Consider the following 21,295-nt stretch of genomic DNA (forward strand, 5'->3'; position numbering starts at 1 on the left):
GAGGGTGACATGGCTGCCCACAAATCCGAACTAAAGGTTAATCGCTCCTGTAAAAATGTTCCAAATCTTCAGCTCTTCTTCCGGCTTCTCTTAGCCAATCACCGGGTAATCTCCCCGGTGGGTCAACAAGGCAGTGTCTCCCCCTGCCTGGGTTGACGGCAACTTTTGAAAGGGCTATTGTGCCTTTTTAAAGTTGCAAAAATAATTGTAGCAGAAGCTTGGGAAAGGCCATACAAATTGCAGATGAAAATCATTGTATAAGGCTCTTGAATGATAAAGTAGCACCCATAGAATGTTGCATTGTTGATAGCTGTGTTCCCAGTATGCTGAAAATCCTTTCCTATTGGATAAATTTTTTTTTGTAGATTAGACATGGTTGGCAAAAAGGAGGAGAAATGCTTCGTCATAAATTCAAAAATTTTTCAAGAAAATTTCTTTCATACCTAAAGAGTCCATGTATGATGTTCATCGCTGCAATGCCAGCGAAGTGAAACATCTTTAGGGCCATTTATGTACCCAGCTTCACCAACACTCTGAATGTTAAGGACAAGTTGTTCTTTAGCAAGAGAAGCAGAATTATTTGAGGCTTCTAGCTGTGACAGAACTATAAAGGATTGCTGTTATACAGGATTCATTCACACAAGATGGTACTTCTCATTAGACAATTTGCATACTCTATTACTTTACCTCATACCTTAACGGCAATGCACTCTCAGTGTTTTTTCAACTGTAGGCTCACTCTTCCATCCTGTAACACTTCCAGACTTGACTTGATCCCCCGCTAAAATTCTGTGAATGTAAAACAATAGCATTAAAAATACTTTTTCGATAGACAAAAAACCAAAAAGTACCTAATCCATGTTTGATGTTGAGCTCATGCCGTTTCTGGGTTTCCGTACCACACCCATTTTCGGCAGACTTTATGGCAATATTAATCAAAGCCACCCGTCCCACTATGAAATGGATGTTGAAAAGCAAATAAAAACCTGTTGAGATGGATATCAGGAGAATCAGAATAGATCTCAATCAACTTCAGTTATTCCCTTCCCTATAGTACTTAGTGACATAGAAGAGAAGACCTAAAATGCAAAGGTAAAAATATTGGGCATAATTGCAGTTTACCAAGCATAGTAGCAAAATAAAATAATTATCAAAGAAAAACATATGCACACTTGGGTTGCCGAATGGGTAAGTTTGATGCAAACAATGGTAATCCGTTTTACACCCCCCCCCCCCCCCCATTGACTACGCCAAATGGGTTCTTGCTTATCGGATCCTTTAATCGATTTTCGAAAGGCCAAACGATATTCGTTCCGAAAAAACGCAACTAAAAACGCACTGGTTTTCCGACATCATCGTTGAATTTCGATTCAAAATCATGGGTTTTTATAGCAATCCAGATTTCTGAGAAAATAAGTAAAGACAAAGTTAAGCTTGTTTTTTGTTTGAATCTGACTGAACTGGATTTTACCTAGATGGCGACACATGATGTCTTTGAAGAGGAGGAGCCTGTGTCTGTCACATCACGAGTCACGTCACGGGAAGCGAGTGGGTCGACAGGCAGCGCGTGGGCCGACGGGCAGATGAGTGGGTCGACGGGCAGCGAGGGGGCCGACGGGCAGAACGGGGGCTGACGGGCAGAGAGAGGGTCTACGGGCAATAACAGCGGGCTTCTTAGCGGGCAGAAGCAAAAAATGGATGGACGGACAACTATAGCGGGGGTGTTGACGGGCCGAGACTGTGACGAAAGGGTGGGCAAATGCAAAAAAAAGGTAGATGTTCCCCCAGTAGGCATTTTTGGGGGCAGAATGGGAGTTGACGGGCAGAGTGTGGGTTGACGGGCAGAGAGGGGGTCGACGGGTAAAGTGTGGTTGGGCAGAGAAAGCGAGGGGATGGCCGGCAGAAACAATGAGTGGGTCGGCGGGGATGAAAGGGGAACTCTTGATTGATGAATAGAATTAAGAGTAGACGGGCAAAAAATAGGCATGGGTCAATTTTCTTAAAAATAGCGTAAAAATACGCTAGCGCCAACTATCCCCCGGCCGTGGACGGGCTCAACGTTACTAGTAAATAAATAAAGTGAGAGGGTTTGCGGGCAAAAATAGGGAGTGTTTTAATATGAAAAAAGAATTAAAATTAGACGGCAAAATAACGAATAAATTAGGCTCAAATTAACGATTGACCGACTAAAATTAAGAAAAAGAAGCGTTAAAATGCGCTATCCCCAGGTCTTGCACGGGCAAAAGTTACTAGTGCGTTGCTAAACGTAAAAAAAAATATTAATATAATTATAAAAACATAGAATCGAACCCGAGAAATCAGCATGGTAGCCGTATACTAAGCCATAGCGCCATACTACACTATTCCATTGCTTCATAAGCTACCTATTTCAATGGGTGACACCCAAAGCAAAATTTGTTTGGGATGTGCGGTCCTGGCACAGTGGTTACCACCTTCGCTTCGCATTCTGAGGTCCCCGGGTTCAAGTCCCGCCACCGCCAATTTCCCTCCCTCCCTTTCCCTCCAATTCATCATTCAAGATACGCAAGATTCTACTCATTCAAGAAAGAAAAAGAAGAAAGAAAAGAAGAAAAAGAAGAAAAGAATAAAAAAAAAAGAAGAAAGAATAAAAGAAGAAAGAATAAAAGAAGAGAGAAAAGAAGAGCCATGCCTACTATAACGGGGCTAAATGGTACACCAAAAAAGCCTTGCCAGGCTAAAAATGGCAAAAAAAAGCCTTGCCAGGCTAAAAATCGATCTGTAGTACTGTTCACTACACGTTAAGGATCGACCCACAAACTGAAGGGTGGAGAAGAGGGGAACATTGAACGTAGGCTGTTCGTTAGCCTCCCCACGGCCTGAAAGACGGCTCGTGGATGCAGACGCTTATGATCGGGATATGTGACCCAATTCGATACCTGTAAGTTTTTGTTGTTTCTTTTTGTATCTAACACCATTACGTACAGTAGTACTAGTAGACTATTTAAAATTGACAAATTTATATAAATTTAAAACTTCTTTCATATTCTTTCACCTACTCCTAAGGAAAATTAGCGCCACTTGGCGCGAAGAAAATCTACCTATCCCCCGGCGCTTCTGTGTTCATCCAGGCTGCTACTCTTCAAACATGGAGTCTTGCTGTCGCCTCTAAGAACCCCATAGTACTACTTTTTCCAGGTTAGTTCCATAGTTAGTAATAGTCATCTTAAAAGAAAGAGTTAGTCAGGTGAAGAAATAGAAGTTGAAGTTCTTTTAAGCTCTCTTAGGTATGCAATGGAAGTTTTTGCATGCTCATAACTTTGTTCTATACGCTCAGAAACGTCTTCAGCGAGCTCGATTTGTTCATAGTTCTGTTTTTGGAATCAACGGCGATATGGAACAACAAATATACACAACAGTATGTGGACAACAAGAAAGCTTCTGTTTGAAGAAAAAACTACATCAGTAACCAGTTGCAGGTTCTCATTCATGGTAAAGCTATATGATTAACTGACTTTTGCTATTCTTCTTTAGACCACATGTTTAATTCATCATATATACATATTTCTTTTCTTTTTGGGCATGGTTATGTTAGATTTACATAGAAAACCGATAAGAGTTTTTGGACTACCGTACTGCTTTTTGCATGTTTGACGTTTATCCGTCGATATCCATGTTGCCATGGCTAAAACAACAAAAAGGTTGGAATCTAGATACTATGTGGTACGTTATTATACAAATATTTATTCATTAATTGTTTTCTTAATTTATTTTTGTTACAGCTTTCACTTTACGCTATGTACTTCGAGGACTTTGCGTTTAGCTGTGAAAACCTTATTCTTCTATAAGCAAGGCATGTCGTTTTGAGATTCCATTTTAATCATTACTAAAACATTTTCAAAATTGTATCACATTTTCAGTGCGTCTTGTATTGCCAACGCTGCTGATGTCTGAAATAACCATGGCCTAGGTAAGGTTTGAGTCGTATAATTCTTTTATGTGCTATATTAATCTGAAGTCTTTCTTATCTGTGAAACGAGAGCAAAGAAAAGGAAGCATTCGTCTTTAAAACAACCGACTACGCAGCAACATGCAACCATGTATCTACCATTATCATAAGGGTTTGTTATTAGAAACACAGAGTTAAACATCCGGAATTGGCACAGCAGCAAAGCTTCAACTTCAAAATAGTTGGAAGCCATACAAGTAATAGTATTTATTTAAAATTTTACGCTTCTCAATCTGAAGTTGAGTGCTGAGAAGCTCTTCCCGTATTCATATATAATTGAAATGTTCAAGTGATGTGAACGAGGTAGGACATCCATTTAGATCCAAATCATTCTAACATCTAGATATCTTGCGTAGTTTGTCATAAGTAATCCCTCAATCGTCCTCCATTTTACTATACCATTCTATTCCACAAATTCAAAGTTAATTCCAATTACAAAGGGAACGGCCTCCTTGCGGATATTTATTTATTACGTATAAATTTATCTTTGTTTAATGTATTTCTTTGAAAGTGAAAATGCAGGCAGAACGAAACGGAATCACTAAGAGCCGTTTTGGTCAGTGTGGGAACGGGGTGAAGTTAAATCCGGCTAAGGTCTAAAGGCGAAGCCTTAAGCACGGGATTTATTTAATAAATTTACAATTCGGGTGATTTTTTTTTTCTTATTTCACATCATGTAAACTATATACACACCTTTTGATTTTATGCTTAATAGGCTTTCTCGAATATACGCGGCGGATGTTTTAAAATTGCATTATGTCTGTATATTGGAGTAGGCCTATCGTAGTTTAAATCCCAGAAGTGTGTGATTCATTCCTCATCAGGGCAAAACATATAGTTAACAAGATGTCGAATTCAGTTGTCGATCGAGGAAGTTTTCAATGCTTTCTGTTGATTTCGTCGAAGGTTTTCGGCCGGATTGCACTCAACTCGTCCCCATACTGACCGAAATGGCTCTGGATGATTTCGTTTGCTTTCCAACAGACAAACATTCCATCTATTTCAAAGCGTGCTTTATACTTGAGAAAACCGAATACGCCTTGATAAGTCTCTGCACGTGAGGCCGTTTCCCCTGTAGTTGGAATGAAATGGTATGGTAGAATGGATGAAAATTAGATGAACTTGAATTAACAGATATTTTTCTGGATTTTTTTATCGCACACATCACGTACAGTCTACATTTTTCAATAGCAGTGGTACATATTAATCTGTCCTGATGGTGAATTAATAGAAAATTCTGATGTTCAATAATTCTTGAAATGCACAAAACTTATCTTCAAAGGATTAAGATTTTAGTTAGTGGTAATCTTAATAGCCATGTTTTTCTTGAATCGTTATAATATTTTTCCCTTCCAGATTACATTAAATCAAGGGATTGCTCTCCTACTATGATTACAACAAGGAGTCACATCAATTCCAAACAAGTTAACAATGAAGGTTTTATGGAAAAGCACTAGCACGTAACCTGGATGAGCCCGGCGGATCTCCTTAGCCAAGGTTTAAAATGTTTTCTCTGTCTGGCTGTTACGCAAAACAAGGGTGCGTGACACATACTAAATCGGGTGAGTAATTAGTAAATAAGACCTATCGAAGTTTAATTATTCTCGGAACATTAAGAATCATCCTTATTTTCTTCTAATAGAAACTTTCTCTTTCTAGGTTACTAATATTGATGGATTTACATTGCGCCGGAAAAATTGCAGCTAGCATCAACAGCCGTTAAAGTATGTAAATAATATGTGAACTTGCGTCACCAGGAAGTGGGTTTTGAGGACTGTTTGATTTGCCCAAAATTTTTAGTTTCCCAAGGATCTACGTAGGCGTCTCCAATTGGATACGAAACATCCTACTGACTGTCACCGTTTTACAATCTGCTGAAAGGTAATAAACGTTATTCTTGTTAGACTACTCGGTATTCTCCTGCGTGTTATTCCGCGCTATCCGATTCAGTTTTCTCTGGGCTATTTTGAGCGTGTTTTATACTTTTTACGTTCAATCGTCTGACTCTGGGGACGAGCGCAAAAAACTAAAATGTCGTTCTTTTTGGTCAATATCTTCATTAAATTGGTATTAGCGCAAAGGGCACACAGGCGTTCGCAATACCGAACCGATTGTTTTATATGTAAATGTCGTGTTTTTGTATCATGTTGTGTGACCGACAGTTGATCTTCTAGTAATTCGTTGTTTTGACTTAACCTTGTCATTTTGTATTTTCATTTTCTAACCGAGAAGACACAAGAAAAACCTGGTGATTATGTGTTGATATTTATACGACTAAAAGCTGGCAAGAGATGGGAAGTACTATTTTAAACAAAAACACGTAAGATTATTTATTCTTAAACTACAGTTTGATGCTGGTCAGACACGCTTGTAAAAAGCCCTGTGAAATTTCCAATCTAAATCATGTATTTTAATGGTAATACCGAGGTTTTTTAATAAACAACTTGTTCACTAATTCTTCTTCGATTCACTTTTATTTTGGTTGTTGAGAGAAAAACTAGATGTCGCTGTTGCGCTTCCAAAATGGTGGAATGTTTACGTGTGACAGTGGTGTAAGCAGTTAATCCTGCTTGAAAGTCTTTGTTAAAAATGTTAGACTCCAGTGAAAAGTTGTATAAAATTAAGTACTATTAAGTGTTTTATTCCCTGTGTCGTTTTGGACGTGAAGCAAACCAAATATTTCATTTTTCATGTAACGGGCAATCTTGCAAGCTATGCAAGCTGCCAATTCCAAACTGTCACAAATTGCTCTGTCAAAGAACTATGACCTTAGCATTCCATCATGCTACTCTGTTGCTCTATTTAGAGGTATGTAACTTGTGTGTGGCCGTTAATATTGGCATGATTCTGACTTTAACATCTAGCTTTGTAAAACTTACAACGGAAGACATACTAACCAGTGGGAAGGTCACCAATGATAGAACCAACACACCACTGTCTCATTTGACTACCCTTTGCCTAGTCATCAGAAACAGCTTTAATCTGACTAGTGCATCATGTCCCTCTTTGTTTGGATTCCAATGATTAACCACTACCAACCAACTTACATAGAAATGGACATCACAGCCAGTCCTGTTTGGTATTTTAAGTTTGAGGCTTATCTACTGTTGCCATTCTTTAAATATAATATCCCATCGTAGGTCTGCCGAGCCTTCTCCTTCAGCAAAATTACCAGCCCAACAACTTTTGCGTCTTTGGACAACAGGGTAAAGTAAATTTCCTTCCCTGTTATAATTATGCCAATAATATTATATTCCACATGTAGTAACGTTTTCTTCATATTTATCATTTAGAACTATGCCATCATCTTCTGTTCCACGCAAAATTGAATCAAAATTCTAAGTTTTGCCCGTTCTTCACTTCATAATCCTTCGTCGCCTGGCTTTTCGCCCCGTCCGTCGCCTCGCCTGTAGCCGTCTTCGCCTCGCCCGTCGCCTCGCCCGTCTCCCCGTCTTCGCCTCGCCCGTCGCCTCGCCCGTCTCCCCGTCTTCGCCTCGCGCGTCGCCTTGCCCGTCGCCTCGCCCGTCGCCTTGCCCGTCGCCTCGCCCGTCGCCCCGTCTTCGCCTCTCCCGTCGCCTCGCCCGTCGTCGTCGCCCTGTCATCGCCTCGTGGTCACGCCGTCTACGCCTCCCCTATCGCCCCTTCATCACCTCGTGGTCGCCTCGTCTTCGTGGTATGGTTGTGTTTTGTTTTATGTTGTATTATGTTTTGCAAACTAACACGTTGGCTGCCACCCACCCACTTTGATCCCCTTTTTTTTTGTAGCTTGACAGGGACGGGCCGCGCTGTTCTGCTCCATGGTCTATCTGCCATGGGGTGGAGCAGCGCCACTGCCCAAGATTGGCCGAATGGCCCCTAGGCAACGCACCACAGGGAATTCCCTTTTTCGATGCGGCTGATGAGACCTGGGGTGTGCGTTCCCAAAAAGGTCTCATCGCCGTGTCAGCCCGGCCTACCCGGCCCCCTTGGTCGCTATCCCTAGGATAGCGACACTAGCGACAGTAGAAAATGGTGGCGTGGCAGCCAACGTGTTAGTTTAAGTGTATCTGTGTATGTATTGTATGTTGTGTACTGTATTTTAAAATGTATGTAATAGTGGTGGATATGTGGGTGGAAGGAGGGACAATAAAAACGATTTTACACTATTTAATTTTGTATTTATTATTTAGCTGTACATTAACTGATATGGGGATCGAACCCTAGTATTCTAGCATGACAACCACATGCTTTACCATTATTCCAACCATGAACTTACAAATAACTAATATGCATTCAACAATAAGCTAGTGTGTACTGAATATCTATATAGGTATCACAATCCGAAACAATGTTAACAAGAGTAGTATGACATACCGGTAGCAGGCTGGCCTATGGTGCAAGAATTCTGTGGTTCAAATCCCAGACGACTTAAAATGGATTATCGAAGTAAGAATATTAAATGAAGAAAGAAATTAGAAGAATGCAAAGCAGAAAACACAAGACCAAGCAATATAAAAAAAAAGAAAGGGCAGAGTAAGAAAGCAGTTAAAAACATAAGTTTTGCTATTTTTTGTTTAAAAAAAATAAATTGTATTGACATTACTCTGCACATTACAATTATTTTTGCAACTTTAAAAAGGCACAATAGCCCTTTCAAAAGTTGCCGTCAACCCAGGCAGGGGGAGACACTGCCTTGTTGACCCACCGGGGAGATTACCCGGTGATTGGCTAAGAGAAGCCGGAAGAAGAGCAGAAGATTTGGAACATTTTTACTGGAGCGATTAACCTTTAGTTCGGATTTGTGGGTAGCCACGTCGCCCTCCGTGAACACATCATCGGACTAAGCGGACCCCCACGTCCTCTTTCCGGCCAGAGCCCTCCAAACCTCGGTATATGTTATTTTTATATATACCGTACAGTAGGGGCATGACCCCCTACGGGCTTATTACGAGTCAAGGGGAAACGGGGCTACGGAAAGGAAGGGAGCCCAGATATGCACTTCAATTTTTAAAATATAAAATACCGTCTCGAGAATCCGAATGAAGTATAGAAATGTCATGTCATCCATCCAATCATTACAATTTATTCAGTGTCTTGCCCCAACCAAGAATCTTTTCAGATCCAATGTTACTATTAACCTATACTGAGAAAAGAAAAACAACACCATTAAGCATCTCAATTGTTGCTCATGTGACTTACATGACTCATAGATTCAACTTCTGGCAGAAGCTTGGGAAAGGCCATACAAATTGCAGATGAACATCATTGTATAAGGCTCTTGAATGATAAAATAGCACCCGTAGAATGTTGCATTGTTGATAGTTATGTTCCCAGTATATGAAAATCCTTTCCTATTGGATAAATTTTTTTTTGTAGATTAGACATGGTTGGCAAAAAGGAGGAGAAATGATTCGTCATAAATTCAGAATTTTTTCAAGAAAATTCCTTTCATACCTAAAGAGTCCATGTATGATGTTCATCGCTGCAATGCCAGCAAAGTGAAACATCTTTAGGGCCATTTAAGTATCCAGCTTCACCAACACTCTGAACGTAAAGGACAAGTTGTTCTTTAGCCAGAGAAGCAGAATTATTAGAGGCTTTTAGCTGTGACACTATGAAGGATTGTACCGGATTTATTAACACAAGATGATACTTCTCATTAGACAATTTGCATTACTCTATTACTTTACCTCATACCTTAACAGTAATGCACTCTCAGTGTTTTTTCAACTACAGGGCAACTCTTCCATCCTGTAACACTTCCAGATTTGACTTGATCCCCTGCTAAAATTCTGTGAATGCAAAATAATAGCATTAAAAATACTTTTTCGATAGACAAAAAACCGATAAGTGCCTAATCCATGTTTGATGTTGAACTCATGCCATTTCTTGGTTTCTGTATCACACCCATTTTCAGCAGTCTTTATGGTAATATTAATCAAAGCCACATGTACCACTATGAAATGGGTGTTGAAAAGCAAATAAAAACCTGTTGAGATGGATACCAGGAGAATCAGAATAGATCTCAATCAACTTCAGTTATTCTTTTCCCTATAGTACTTAGTGACATAGCATAATAGATATCCCTGCCTCAATTCAGAACCATACACCAATGGAAAAGAACACAGAAATGTAGCTGCTGTGAAAGCAGATCACTTTAGAACACATGATCAGGTATAGATCATCTACGAGGAAACCTAAAATGCAAAGACAAAAATATTGGGCATAATTGCAGTTTACCAAACATAGTAGCAAAATAAAATAATTGTCCAAGAAAGACATATGCACACTTGGGTTGGCGAATGGGTAAGTCTGATGCAATGTATGGCAACCCGTTTTCCTTCCCCCCCCCCCCCCCCCCCAGAAAAAAAAAAAAAAATAAAATATCGGCCTTACTTTCTGTTTTACTCCTACCAACCGATAGATGGCGGTAGCAGTGAAATAGAAAAAAAAGGCCGATATATTTTTTTTTCTTTGGGTAAAACGGTTTGCCATAGATTGCCATAGAAACTCATCGGGTATGGCAATCCATTTTACCCAAAATAGAAATAAAAAATATTGTCTTTTTTTGTTTTACACGTCAAATAAATTCTGTGATGCATATTTTTCAAGACATCTAGTGGACAAGTGGCTAACTCCGATTCGTTTTCATAGCCACCACGTCAGCTATTCTGCCCAAATTTCTATCAGCTGTTTCATTTCGCGTGGCGTCGGATTTAGGATGGAAGCATGAAATGAACGTCTTCCTTCTCGAAATTTTACCGTCGATTTCGCCATGCCTAGACCTGGATTTTGTGGGTTGAATCTTTGCTAAAAGGTAAGAGTAATTTCTTAACGGTGTTATGGCAGCTATTCATTCGTAAACTATTGTGTAACACATTCTAAATTATTCAAAAGACGAGCATTGCTTAACTTAGCCAGCACGTTTTTGATCTCCATTAGTTAAACACACCGCTTCGGTGCATGGCTTGATTTAACCCAGTTTTTCATCTCTGTTAGGCAACTACACATTTAATACCAAAGGTGCTACTTGCAGAAGGCAATTCTTAACGATCTGTTCTCTTCTCTGGATCCTAGTCTGTACAACCTGGATCTCTTAGATCCAAATTTCTCGGATCCTGATTCCATAAGGTACTTGTAGGCTATCTTACAATTTATGGTTTAGTTTTTAACTGTACTCCTAGATTTTTGGGAGATGCCTGGTGTGATGTGGTGGCAGCAGAGTCGTTTGCCAGAAAGGAATGCTGTTGATGTTCCATTATCAGTGTAAATGAAAAATTCCAGTATCATTGTTGGATTACTTATTCATTCAAGAAACGGGGAAAGATTCGAGATGAATTTGGTCATTTCTTTGTTCCTAAGTGGCTAGTCAAGTGTCACATTGTGCTGGTCACCGAAAACTTGGGTTTACATACCTCCTTTGCCAATTGTGTTTTGAGATTCTTAGTTTTTTTTGTAGTTGACAGTAAATTTGAATAAAGAAAGAAAATTTGTAGCAATTTTTGTTTGCTATGGCTAGACTTCAAGTCAAACAAGTTGATAGAAAAAAATAAGCTAAGTTTATCTTTTGACTTTTAATAAGTCAATTACCATAAAAATGAAATACACAAAACAAATATATAAATTTTAAATTGTTTTTATTGTCCCACCTCCACCCTTCAATTCCACCACTATTTTACATTACATATATATACATACAAATACATACATAAGAACATATATACACTTAACTAAATTAACCTGTTGGCTGCCACGCCATGCAACTCGTACGTTGCTTAAGCTACGGTCGCTACATGTCGGGTCCGAAGGATCCCCGACCAAGGTGGGGCTTGTCCGAAGACAAGCCCGGGCTGGCACGATGAAAGAGTCCATTCTGGGAATGCACACCCCAGGATATCTCTCACCGTGCCGACAAAGAGAAGTCCCTACTGGTGCATTGCCTAGCGCCTAATGGCATAAAGCCATTAGGCGCAATGGCGACTGTTCCCCCCATGGCCATGAGGAGAACAGCGCCCAAGTCCCTACAACTACCAAAAAAAATTGGAGCAAACGGCGTGGCAGCCAACAGGTTAACTTATACACTAGAATGCAAAACAAAACAAAACAATACCAAGACGAATCCCGTAGATGGCGATGAGATGACGGCGATGGAGGCAGCGATGGAGACGGCGATGGCGATGGCGAAGACGGCGATGGCGATGGCGAAGACGGCGATGGCGATGGCGAAGACGGCGATGGAGACGGCGATGGCGAAGACGGCGATGGAGACGGCGATGGCGAAGACGGCGATGGAGACGGCGATGGCGAAGACGACGATGGAGACGGCGATGGCGAAGACGGCGATGGAGACGGCGATGGCGAAGACGGCGATGGAGACGGCGATGGCGAAGACGGCGATGGAGACGGCGATGGCGAAGACGGCGATGGAGACGGCGATGGCGAAGACGGCGATGGAGACGGCGATGGCGAAGACGGCGATGGAGACGGCGATGGCGAAGACGGCGATGGAGACGGCGATGGCGATGGCGAAGACGGCGATGGAGACGGCGATGGCGATGGCGAAGACGGCGATGGCGATGGCGAAGACGGCGATGGCGATGGCGATGGCGAAGACGTCGATGGCGATGGCGATGGCGAAGACGGCGATGGCGATGGCGATGGCGAAGACGGCGATGGCGATGGCGATGGCGAAGACGGCGATGGAGACGGCGATGGCGATGAGGCGACTATCCGGATTTTCTTTTTATTGACCCTATGTAAATGTAACAGATGTAAAGGAATTAAATAAAAGAACAACATACGAATTTAATAAAAGAGATATAAGTATATTAATGGTTCACCGGGACTATAAAAATGATACAGGTTAAATAACGAAAACTAGCTCGATTAGTTTCCCAGGATTACTGGGTCCATAATATGAACAGACTGAAGACAGGGAATGTTACTTCTGTAAAATAGTTTTTCATTCAAAAGAAATCCTTTGCTAAATGGTTATCAAACATTCCATATGTTCAATCTTCTTCAAAAAGAGCTTGTCACAAACAGTTGTCATAAAGCTTTGTTAGTTGAACGTAGATTCAAGAAGTTCAAACAAACAAATATTTAGTACAACAGAAGTCACGATATTGAATACAAACTTGAAAAAGTTTAATAAACCATTTAGTATATATAATTATGATACAGATGAAAAAGGCTGATAAGTTGAATGCTGATAGCTCAGCTAGTGTGCTCATTATTGAAACATTAAGCCAATCCTTTAACCTCTACTCACAATTCTATGTAAGAGACTCACTGCTAAATAATACCCAACAATTTGCCAACAATATTTCTATTATGCTCTGAAGAAGAGCTTAAAGATATTTTACGCTACAAAAATCATACGGCTGATTTTCCAAAGCACCAGCTGGGCATCGACTTCCTTACCATCTGCGTTCAACTTATCATTGCTGGTTTACATAAAACGCTTCCATCTTCCTAATTCTAACAATAAAGCAAAATAATAATGCCTGAATAAAAATAATGATCGTATGTTACTTACTCGTTGATGTAGACGCACAAAACAGGAGGAAAACTAAAAAATACAACAGGGCAAAAATGTTTATATGGTGACATGGCTAATAGCGGACATGACAGACGACGGTGGCGTTCAGTCTTTCGGGTTTTAATGCGAAGCAACCGAGATTTTAAATCTTCATACGATAAGCATTCTCGAATTTTAAATATACCCCCCAGTGATTGATTAGATTTTTAATTCAAGGTTCCTTACTGTTTGTATGCAAATTCCGAAGTGTATCGGAATTAACGAAGAATTTCTGAACTACTAATTACACAACGAAACGAATCAGAGATGTATAATACCCATAAAATCGCAGAACGCAACTTTCAAGCGAGTATATTCGTATGTTACGAGCAATGGAAAGCCGGACAAAATTGACATAGGAAAAAAAATTAACAGAATGTGTTGCACATTCAACATACGACTTTTATAGTAATGAGACATTAGGGCGCTATTAGTATTACACAATTTCCCGTAGCGTGCCAGTACGCTACAGCGTAACGTAAAATAAGAAAAGGTCGGGCTTATTTCTAAACCTGACTGTAGATCAGATGGCCGTGCATGATAAGGTTATAATAATAGCACGAGGTATATCTTCATCTATACTTATCAGGTATACCTTCCCATTAGTGTGATACATAAAGCTAGTAGTCTCTGTTAACGAAGTAGTGTTATAAGTATATGCAACTCGCGCGATCAACCAATAATGAAATAGCAAAACAAACGCGAAAAAAGCCGCCAACCCATTTCATTTATGATCAAAATGCTTAAAATGTTTGGAATATTAATGTTCATTTTTTACTTTTTTGCCAAGTTGAAAAAAAATTACCGGAAGTGATCGGAAGTAGCCTATATCTCCAGAAATAGTAGGCCCACAACAAAACGAATATGATTTTCGTGGTCCTCGTGAAATTTAAGGTGTGTCTGACCTATTTTGACCTGTTTTTTGCGAAAAGTCCAATTTGGCCAAAATCGCGATTTTTCCTGAACTATAGTTCAGGGAAATTTGTGATTTTTGACCATTTTCGGGTATTTTCTACTGACACATGGATTCGACCCCAAATTTCACGAGGATTACGAAAATGCCGGTCTTTTTTTGTTCAGACCAATAGATAGTGAGTTATTAAGCATTTCCAAACCGGATCTTAAACCGAAAAATTGAAATTTCGAAAATTTAAAAGTGAACTACGTTCTTCTTTACAAGGTATAGAAGATCTGCGCAGTTTCAAACGTCAAACGTTAACTGTTGTAAATTAATATAACATGGCCTTTTAAAGTTGTTGAAGTTCAGTTTTCCGGTATGACTCATATACCACTTTAAAGCAATAGCACACACATAATAATCCAGGCAAATGTTTCAAAACCCTCACCTTTATTTGATATCCATCAGAATTAATTAGCTTCACACGATTACACTCATAAGTTTACATTATTATTAAATAAAAACCTACAGCACAAGCACAATTCTGATACAACTTTTTATAACAATGATTTGGGACATCTGGCGGCCGTAGTTAGACTTTGTAAAGCCAAACTTCGTGAATATGTCAATAGCCGTCTCATCGTTTGCATAAGATAATTTTTGTACCAAATAACATTAGAATCCAATAGATTCGTCAATAAATCGGTGAAATGTTACGATGTCACTCGCAAGATAGAAAATGAAGTTCTAGCAATTGCAAGTGGATTTTTCATTCCAGATAGTTGGCGCAAAGCTGGTATAGCCACCATGTCCCAGCTTTGAGAGAATACTACTTGTATGCAGTGGCACAGGCTGCGCGTAACTACTATAGGCAAATTTAGAATATGTTTATTTGAGTGTAGACAATGGATTGCATAACTACGTCAGCTACAATTACCAATTTTTAAACATTTATACCCACCTGGCAGAGGAAATCCTCTGGTGCAGAATAACTCCTTTGTTTTTCTTGTCTGCCAGGTTTTCCTTTTCACAGTATATCTCTATGGAATGAGTGAATGGTTTCTTGTGGGAGGCCTTTCCAGTCACCCTACTTTGTCATTTTACACAGTGCTAACTATAAGAGATGTTCAGAGTTGAATTCAACCTACATATTGTAATTACTAACTGATATACATTCCTGCTATTGGTTTAAGGTAACCTTTCCTTTGCTAACCATTTTTCCCCCCAAATAAACAGCTCTATGCCTTATCCCTCCGCATTTCGATGCCCAGTTCATTCCTCATCTTCATTATTCTGGTCACTGTAAAAAAAAATATTTCATATCAGACTTACATAAAACATTTCATGCGCGTAGATATTAATGTGTGTAAACTATTACAATAAGCTGAATTTGAAGCGTCACGCAATCGATGTTGTAAACGGGTTGGCTGTACGGCAATCACTATGTATTCTCTCGCAGTAGCTTTTTTTTTATACTAAAGAAGAAAATTTGGTTCTATGGGCAAAAAAAAAGATAAAAAAGAAAACACCAAGAAGCTAAACAGTAGAAACTATTAACTTACCAATCATTCAAGCACAATATTTTACAACTTTAAAAAGAGAGGATTCAATTTCTACACACAAATCAAAATGGAATGGTCATTATGTCTTCGAAGAAGCCCAAACCTTGATTTAGGATAATTCACTTTCATTATCCAACCATTATTCTCGAAGGAAGCTTTTCCAGGTAGAACTTCGTTCAACCCTTGCTGGTAATTTCAGTGATCAATTCCTTGAAGTCAAGGGGAATATTGTTAATACTTATTTACCCTGAAATTTTAATGGAAGCCATTAAGGGGTAGAAATTCAGTAGCTCATGTCAGTTCCAATGCACCATTATCATGAAGTTCTTTTCCCTGCATAAATTTTATCCGCAGTAAATGGCTCTACATCTAAAATGCCTATATTAAACACATTCCACAAGAAAGGGCTGCAAACAACACCGCATGGGACACAACACACATCCTATACAACCTGCAGAAAGAAATTCATATGTACCTTATGAAATCACTGAAACCTATTAACTCATTTGCGATATACAAAATTTGATACCATTTTCGGCTGACTTGTTTAAAACGTGCATGGCGGAGAACTCGAAAGTTTTTACGACAAAGAAATTCCAGAACAGCACTAGACGAAGCAGATGTAACTATGATGGCAACTGATGGTAATTTGAGTTTCGTCTGTTTGACGCCCCTGAAAGCTATGACATAATAAAACAAAAGCATCTCTGAGATTTCTTTTGCATAATTTTTGTTTTGAATAAATCCATACAACCCTAAGGTCATTGATTGGGCTGATTTTACCTGGCAATCACGGTTATAACAGAAGTTTCAGATGATGTCTTAGCCTTAAGTTAAGGCATCATAGAAAAAGGTTAAGGCCCTTAACCTTTTTCTAGATGTTACAATTTAAAGTTATGGCCGGTTTACTTATAAGTTACCAAAAAATTACGTTTAGAAAAACAGTTGGCGGCCATCTAATAACGAGCCTCCAACGTGCTGCCATCTAGTAACGTCATAGTACGCATCCACTTTAAAATTGTTTTCGAATTCGTTAACAGGTATTTCCGATATTTGTTTTATACAATGGAACTTGACGTTCCAGAATAATCTCTGCTGGCGAACAACATTGTCTGCGCCCACAACTTTTACACCCAGCTGCATGTTTACAACCACAATCCAAACAACCTAACAACTCGTCCACGACCACTGCGCCGCTTACGACACTGCATTATGTTACAGGAGCGATTAACCTTTAATTCGGATTTGTGGGTAGCGACATAGCCCTCCATGAACATTTCATCGGACTATGCGGATCCCCACATCCCTTTTCCGACCAAAGCCCTCCAACCTCGGTATATGTTTTTTTTTTTTTTTTCAAATATACTGTACAGTAGGGGCATGACCCTCTACGGGCTTATTACGAGTCAAGGAGAAACGGGGCTACGGAAAAGAAGGGTGCCCAGATATGCACTTAAATTTTTTTAAAATTAAATACCGCAGGGAATCTGAATACAGCATAGCAATTCCACGTCTTCCATCCAATCCTTACAGTTTATTCCGTGTCTTAATCCAAACAGGCACATTTTGAGATCCGGTATGAGTATTAATCTATATTAAGATAAAACATAGTTAGCAGATATTTTTTTTTTGTTTATATAGCGTACACATGATACATAAATTCATCATATTGGATACTTCCGTAAATATTCTGTCAGGAGCTTCTGAAAAAGCATATTAATTGCAAATGAAAACATTATACTTGTACCTGACAGATAACATGTCATGGCTGAGTGAACAGATGAGAGGTGTCATCAAAAGTAAATGGCCTTGGTTTTGGTAGAATGATGTTCCCTGCATTATGTAGTAACTTGAAAGCTCTGGTTAAGATTGCGATTGGTACTCCCATAATGACGCACTCACTTAAACCAGTGACCTAGTCCTATTGGACACAAAAAAATGCTTCGCATGCTGTTACGAGCGAAAACATAAAAATGTACTCCTTCATTTTAGTTAACCCGTTAAGCCAGCTCAGCCAAATAGTTGCCAAACCATAAGAGAAGTTACAAATTGAAATGCGTTACTGGTTACAAAAGTTTAAAATACCTTTATGATAACCCCGTTCCTTGAGGTACTGCATCTATCGATATATTGATGATTTTGCAGATGGAGCAGTTTTGACGGTGACTATTTTTTCATTAATGAATTGGTTCAAACTTTTGTTTTCTAGTTTACATGCAAAGGCATGGACAGCAGCTGCAGCTAACAGCTGTACTAGTGGCCTTTGAGATGTTAAATATTTCCTAAATCCTGAAAATTGCCGGGATACAAAGTCACAAACCTCATCACTGACGAAAATTCCTTCCATACCTAGGAACTCGCTATATGATGCTCATTGATGACGCACGAGTGAAAAACGTATTTTACGTCGAGTGAGTGCCGTGTTCACCAATGCTCTGGGCGCAAAGGTCACCGGCAGCCGTTTCCAAGCACAATACATAGTCACATGTGCAACATACCAGGGGAATTATCTAAAGAAACTAGCTATGAAAAAATTTAACGCTGTTATACCCGGGTCACACGGTGATACATCTCTTTACAAAATTTGCAAAGCTCCAGTAGTTTACCTGCGGTAATGCACTCCAAATTGTATCCACTGTCAAGGGTGGCCGACATTCAGTTTTGTAATGCTCCCGTACTTTCTATACTTGTTTGACTTTAACCTCCAGAAAAATACAACCGATGCCAAATAGTACCCTTAAAATGCTTTATCAACTGACAAAAAGCAGTGGATTACCTAAGTTTATGTTTGAAGTAGACCCCAAGCGATTTAAAGGGATCGTTTCCATAATTGTCGTAAAAAATTGTGGTAATGTGACCCAGCAGATCTTCATCTGCATGCGTTGCTATAATACGATCAAGAGCTCTTCGAAAATCTACAGAGATCTTTGGCTTTAATGTAGGTTGATCCAAACAATCGTCTCCATAAATTAACTTACCATCTTACCGGCAGTATTTCTCCCAGTCGAATTGTATTTGCAACGATGATACTCCAAGGATTTAACAAGTCGTCGTTGTACGCACCTATGAAAACATACTGTAATGACAATCGTTTTGGTCACTTAACGTAAAAGTTTACCCACTCTCTGCAGTGTTTACTGTAGTGATCAGCCAAATCCTCACGACCACCCTTTGCATGTAAATTTAGTTCTGTGGGCGCCAGTCCAGAATAATAGTGTTAGAAACAACTCTTTTGGCAGCGAGGATTTTGAAATGGCGCTGAAAGTGGAGCAAACTGCGAACTTCATAACCATTAGGCGCTCGTTTGCCATTCAAGACCTGCTTACACTTGGATATATTAATTTAAGATCCTTTGGTCCCGCATTTAGAAATTTTTAATATTAAGTTACTTGGATCCTGTTCGGTTTTGCAAATCTCTCCTGCCTGGTCAACCCATCAGCATAAAACATATATTAATTTAATAGGAACACACGTAATATATTGTACCACCTTTTAAAATTTTCCACTGTAACAACTTCTTCATTGCAACGGGATATGCAATGCAGATAAATCGCATTTGGCGCAACCATTATGTGAAGATAATTCCTGCGGGTCAGGATCATGTCCTTAAGATGAATGTTATCGATATTTCAGAAGAGACTGAAAATCTTCAATAGGAATTCTTTGAAAGAAATGACATACGTCTTGTGGATTTAGCATGTTGATCAGACCACAGGAAATCATTTGCTCTATTCTTTGTTGAACTCTGCAGCATTTTCATATGGGATGGGTGAAACGAATAACTTTTTCGGATTTGCTTCCTCAATGCCTTTTTTGTCAGAAAAGAAATTTATTGATTAATTTACTCCATAAATTGTTCTCACCTCGTCACTGAGAGGAAAAGATGACCATGTTTCATGAATTGTTTATAGCATAGTTATTACTGCCTTGAAATAACCAACAAGAGAAATTTAAGTTCCACTCTACGTAATGAAAATGGCCTTTGGCATCTTCCACACTTCACCCCTAGAAGAACAATAAACACATATAAGGCAGATGATCAATGTTTATGAGATAGTTGTACATTTGCCTGTCCAGCATTTCATACTGCATGCATGTTCAGGATGAATCACAGTCGAACAAGTTGTGTGCTAAAACTTGCATGGGAACTTGCTACTGCATTTGCTGAGGAACCTTGGTCAGGATGCAGATCCTTCCCCTTTGATGTTTATCTATTAGAAGGATTTAAGCCGTGCCACTAAGATAAGTACACTGAGGGCAACACATCACTTTTTTGGACACTTGGATTCTAGTCAGATAAGGACTCAAGCATTCCATACTGCATTGGCTGTAGAAAAGAATCATAGTTGTACAGGTTTTGTTCTGCAATTATAATGCAGCACCTAGCATAATAAAATTAACAATTCAGGAATTGAAAGAAAAAAATTTTTGTGCTACAACATGCCTGCAATATGCTCTCACTGAAGATCACTCACTCACTCGGGAGAAAAACGAAAGAAAAGCGGAAGTATATCATATATCGAACCCAATCTTATACGCATATTCCCTGGTAAACTAACGTTCAAAAATTCCTTTGCGGAATATTCATGGTGCCAACAGACTGTACGGTAAATACGAACAAACATTTTTGTACTAGACTTGATAAGCCCTGGGAATGTGGCATAGGCCATGGTTGTCAAAAGCGGAAATTTAGAAAGCTGGATCATTGAAGTATTATGGCCCACTAGACGCAATGAGCTGCATACATGGCTACTAATAATTGTATACGAATGCCAAAAATAAATAATGGCAAACCTAGATTGGCTCCAACTTACTTTTCCTTCACAGCTAGAATAGCACCAAGCCAATGCATGAACGCATTGGTGCCAAAATCGGCCGCCAGGTGATATGGAGGATTCTTGCATGTCATTAACGGTGCGTGATGCCACGCCCTAATCTGTGGGTGCTACATAATAATTGAATATTTAAAACATTTAATTAAGTTTTTTGTTTTATAATTACCTTGGATGTTATTTATCACCATTTTCTGGATACAGTTCATTATTTACATTGTACAATGGTTTCGCTGAATTTAAATGAGAGTTAGTTTGAGACGGAAAATGCGCGCTTGCGTTATCAACATGGTTTGGGGTCATCATTCACGGTATATAATAGTTGCGTGAACATCCTAATGTAGCGGCACTTGAAACGACTGGGTATGGCACCCTCCCAATGTTGGGACTAGTACCAAGAGTCTGTAAGCAATTACCAACTCGAAACGTCGAGCGTTGGTATGGGATTGGCCCACC

The 21,295-nt window shown here is 39.4% G+C and overlaps 4 long non-coding RNA genes across 10 annotated transcripts; 3 read left to right on the forward strand and 1 right to left on the reverse strand.

Annotated features, from left to right (window-relative positions):
• Positions 1 to 231: 231 nt before the first annotated feature.
• LOC130699073 (uncharacterized) lies at positions 232 to 1,165 on the reverse strand. Its single transcript, XR_009003358.2, has 3 exons — positions 852 to 1,165; positions 444 to 789; positions 232 to 340 (listed from the first exon to the last, which is right to left on the reverse strand). It is a non-coding gene; the product is annotated as an uncharacterized LOC130699073 (long non-coding RNA).
• Positions 1,166 to 2,705: 1,540 nt separating this feature from the next.
• LOC130699057 (uncharacterized) lies at positions 2,706 to 3,836 on the forward strand. Of its 2 annotated transcripts, none has more exons than XR_009003356.2 (5): positions 2,706 to 2,920; positions 3,046 to 3,177; positions 3,317 to 3,471; positions 3,575 to 3,702; positions 3,762 to 3,836. It is a non-coding gene; the product is annotated as an uncharacterized LOC130699057 (long non-coding RNA). The 2 variants fall into 2 exon arrangements; XR_009003357.2 differs by having other exon boundaries at positions 3,575 to 3,680; positions 3,762 to 3,776.
• Positions 3,837 to 3,902: 66 nt separating this feature from the next.
• LOC130699010 (uncharacterized) lies at positions 3,903 to 7,423 on the forward strand. Of its 6 annotated transcripts, XR_009421973.1 has the most exons (5): positions 3,904 to 5,550; positions 5,648 to 5,712; positions 5,789 to 5,869; positions 7,129 to 7,194; positions 7,282 to 7,423. It is a non-coding gene; the product is annotated as an uncharacterized LOC130699010 (long non-coding RNA). The 6 variants fall into 6 exon arrangements; XR_009003352.1 differs by lacking the exons at positions 7,129 to 7,194; positions 7,282 to 7,423 and having other exon boundaries at positions 3,903 to 3,949; positions 4,020 to 5,550; positions 5,789 to 6,443; XR_009003349.1 differs by lacking the exons at positions 7,129 to 7,194; positions 7,282 to 7,423 and adding an exon at positions 6,221 to 6,443.
• A 3,247-nt stretch (positions 7,424 to 10,670) lies between these two features.
• LOC130699046 (uncharacterized) lies at positions 10,671 to 11,451 on the forward strand. Its single transcript, XR_009003355.2, has 3 exons — positions 10,671 to 10,784; positions 10,967 to 11,098; positions 11,152 to 11,451. It is a non-coding gene; the product is annotated as an uncharacterized LOC130699046 (long non-coding RNA).
• Positions 11,452 to 21,295: the final 9,844 nt, after the last annotated feature.

This window comes from Daphnia carinata, chromosome 10, assembly GCF_022539665.2.
Source record: "Daphnia carinata strain CSIRO-1 chromosome 10, CSIRO_AGI_Dcar_HiC_V3, whole genome shotgun sequence".
Classification (NCBI taxonomy): domain Eukaryota; kingdom Metazoa; phylum Arthropoda; class Branchiopoda; order Diplostraca; family Daphniidae; genus Daphnia; species Daphnia carinata.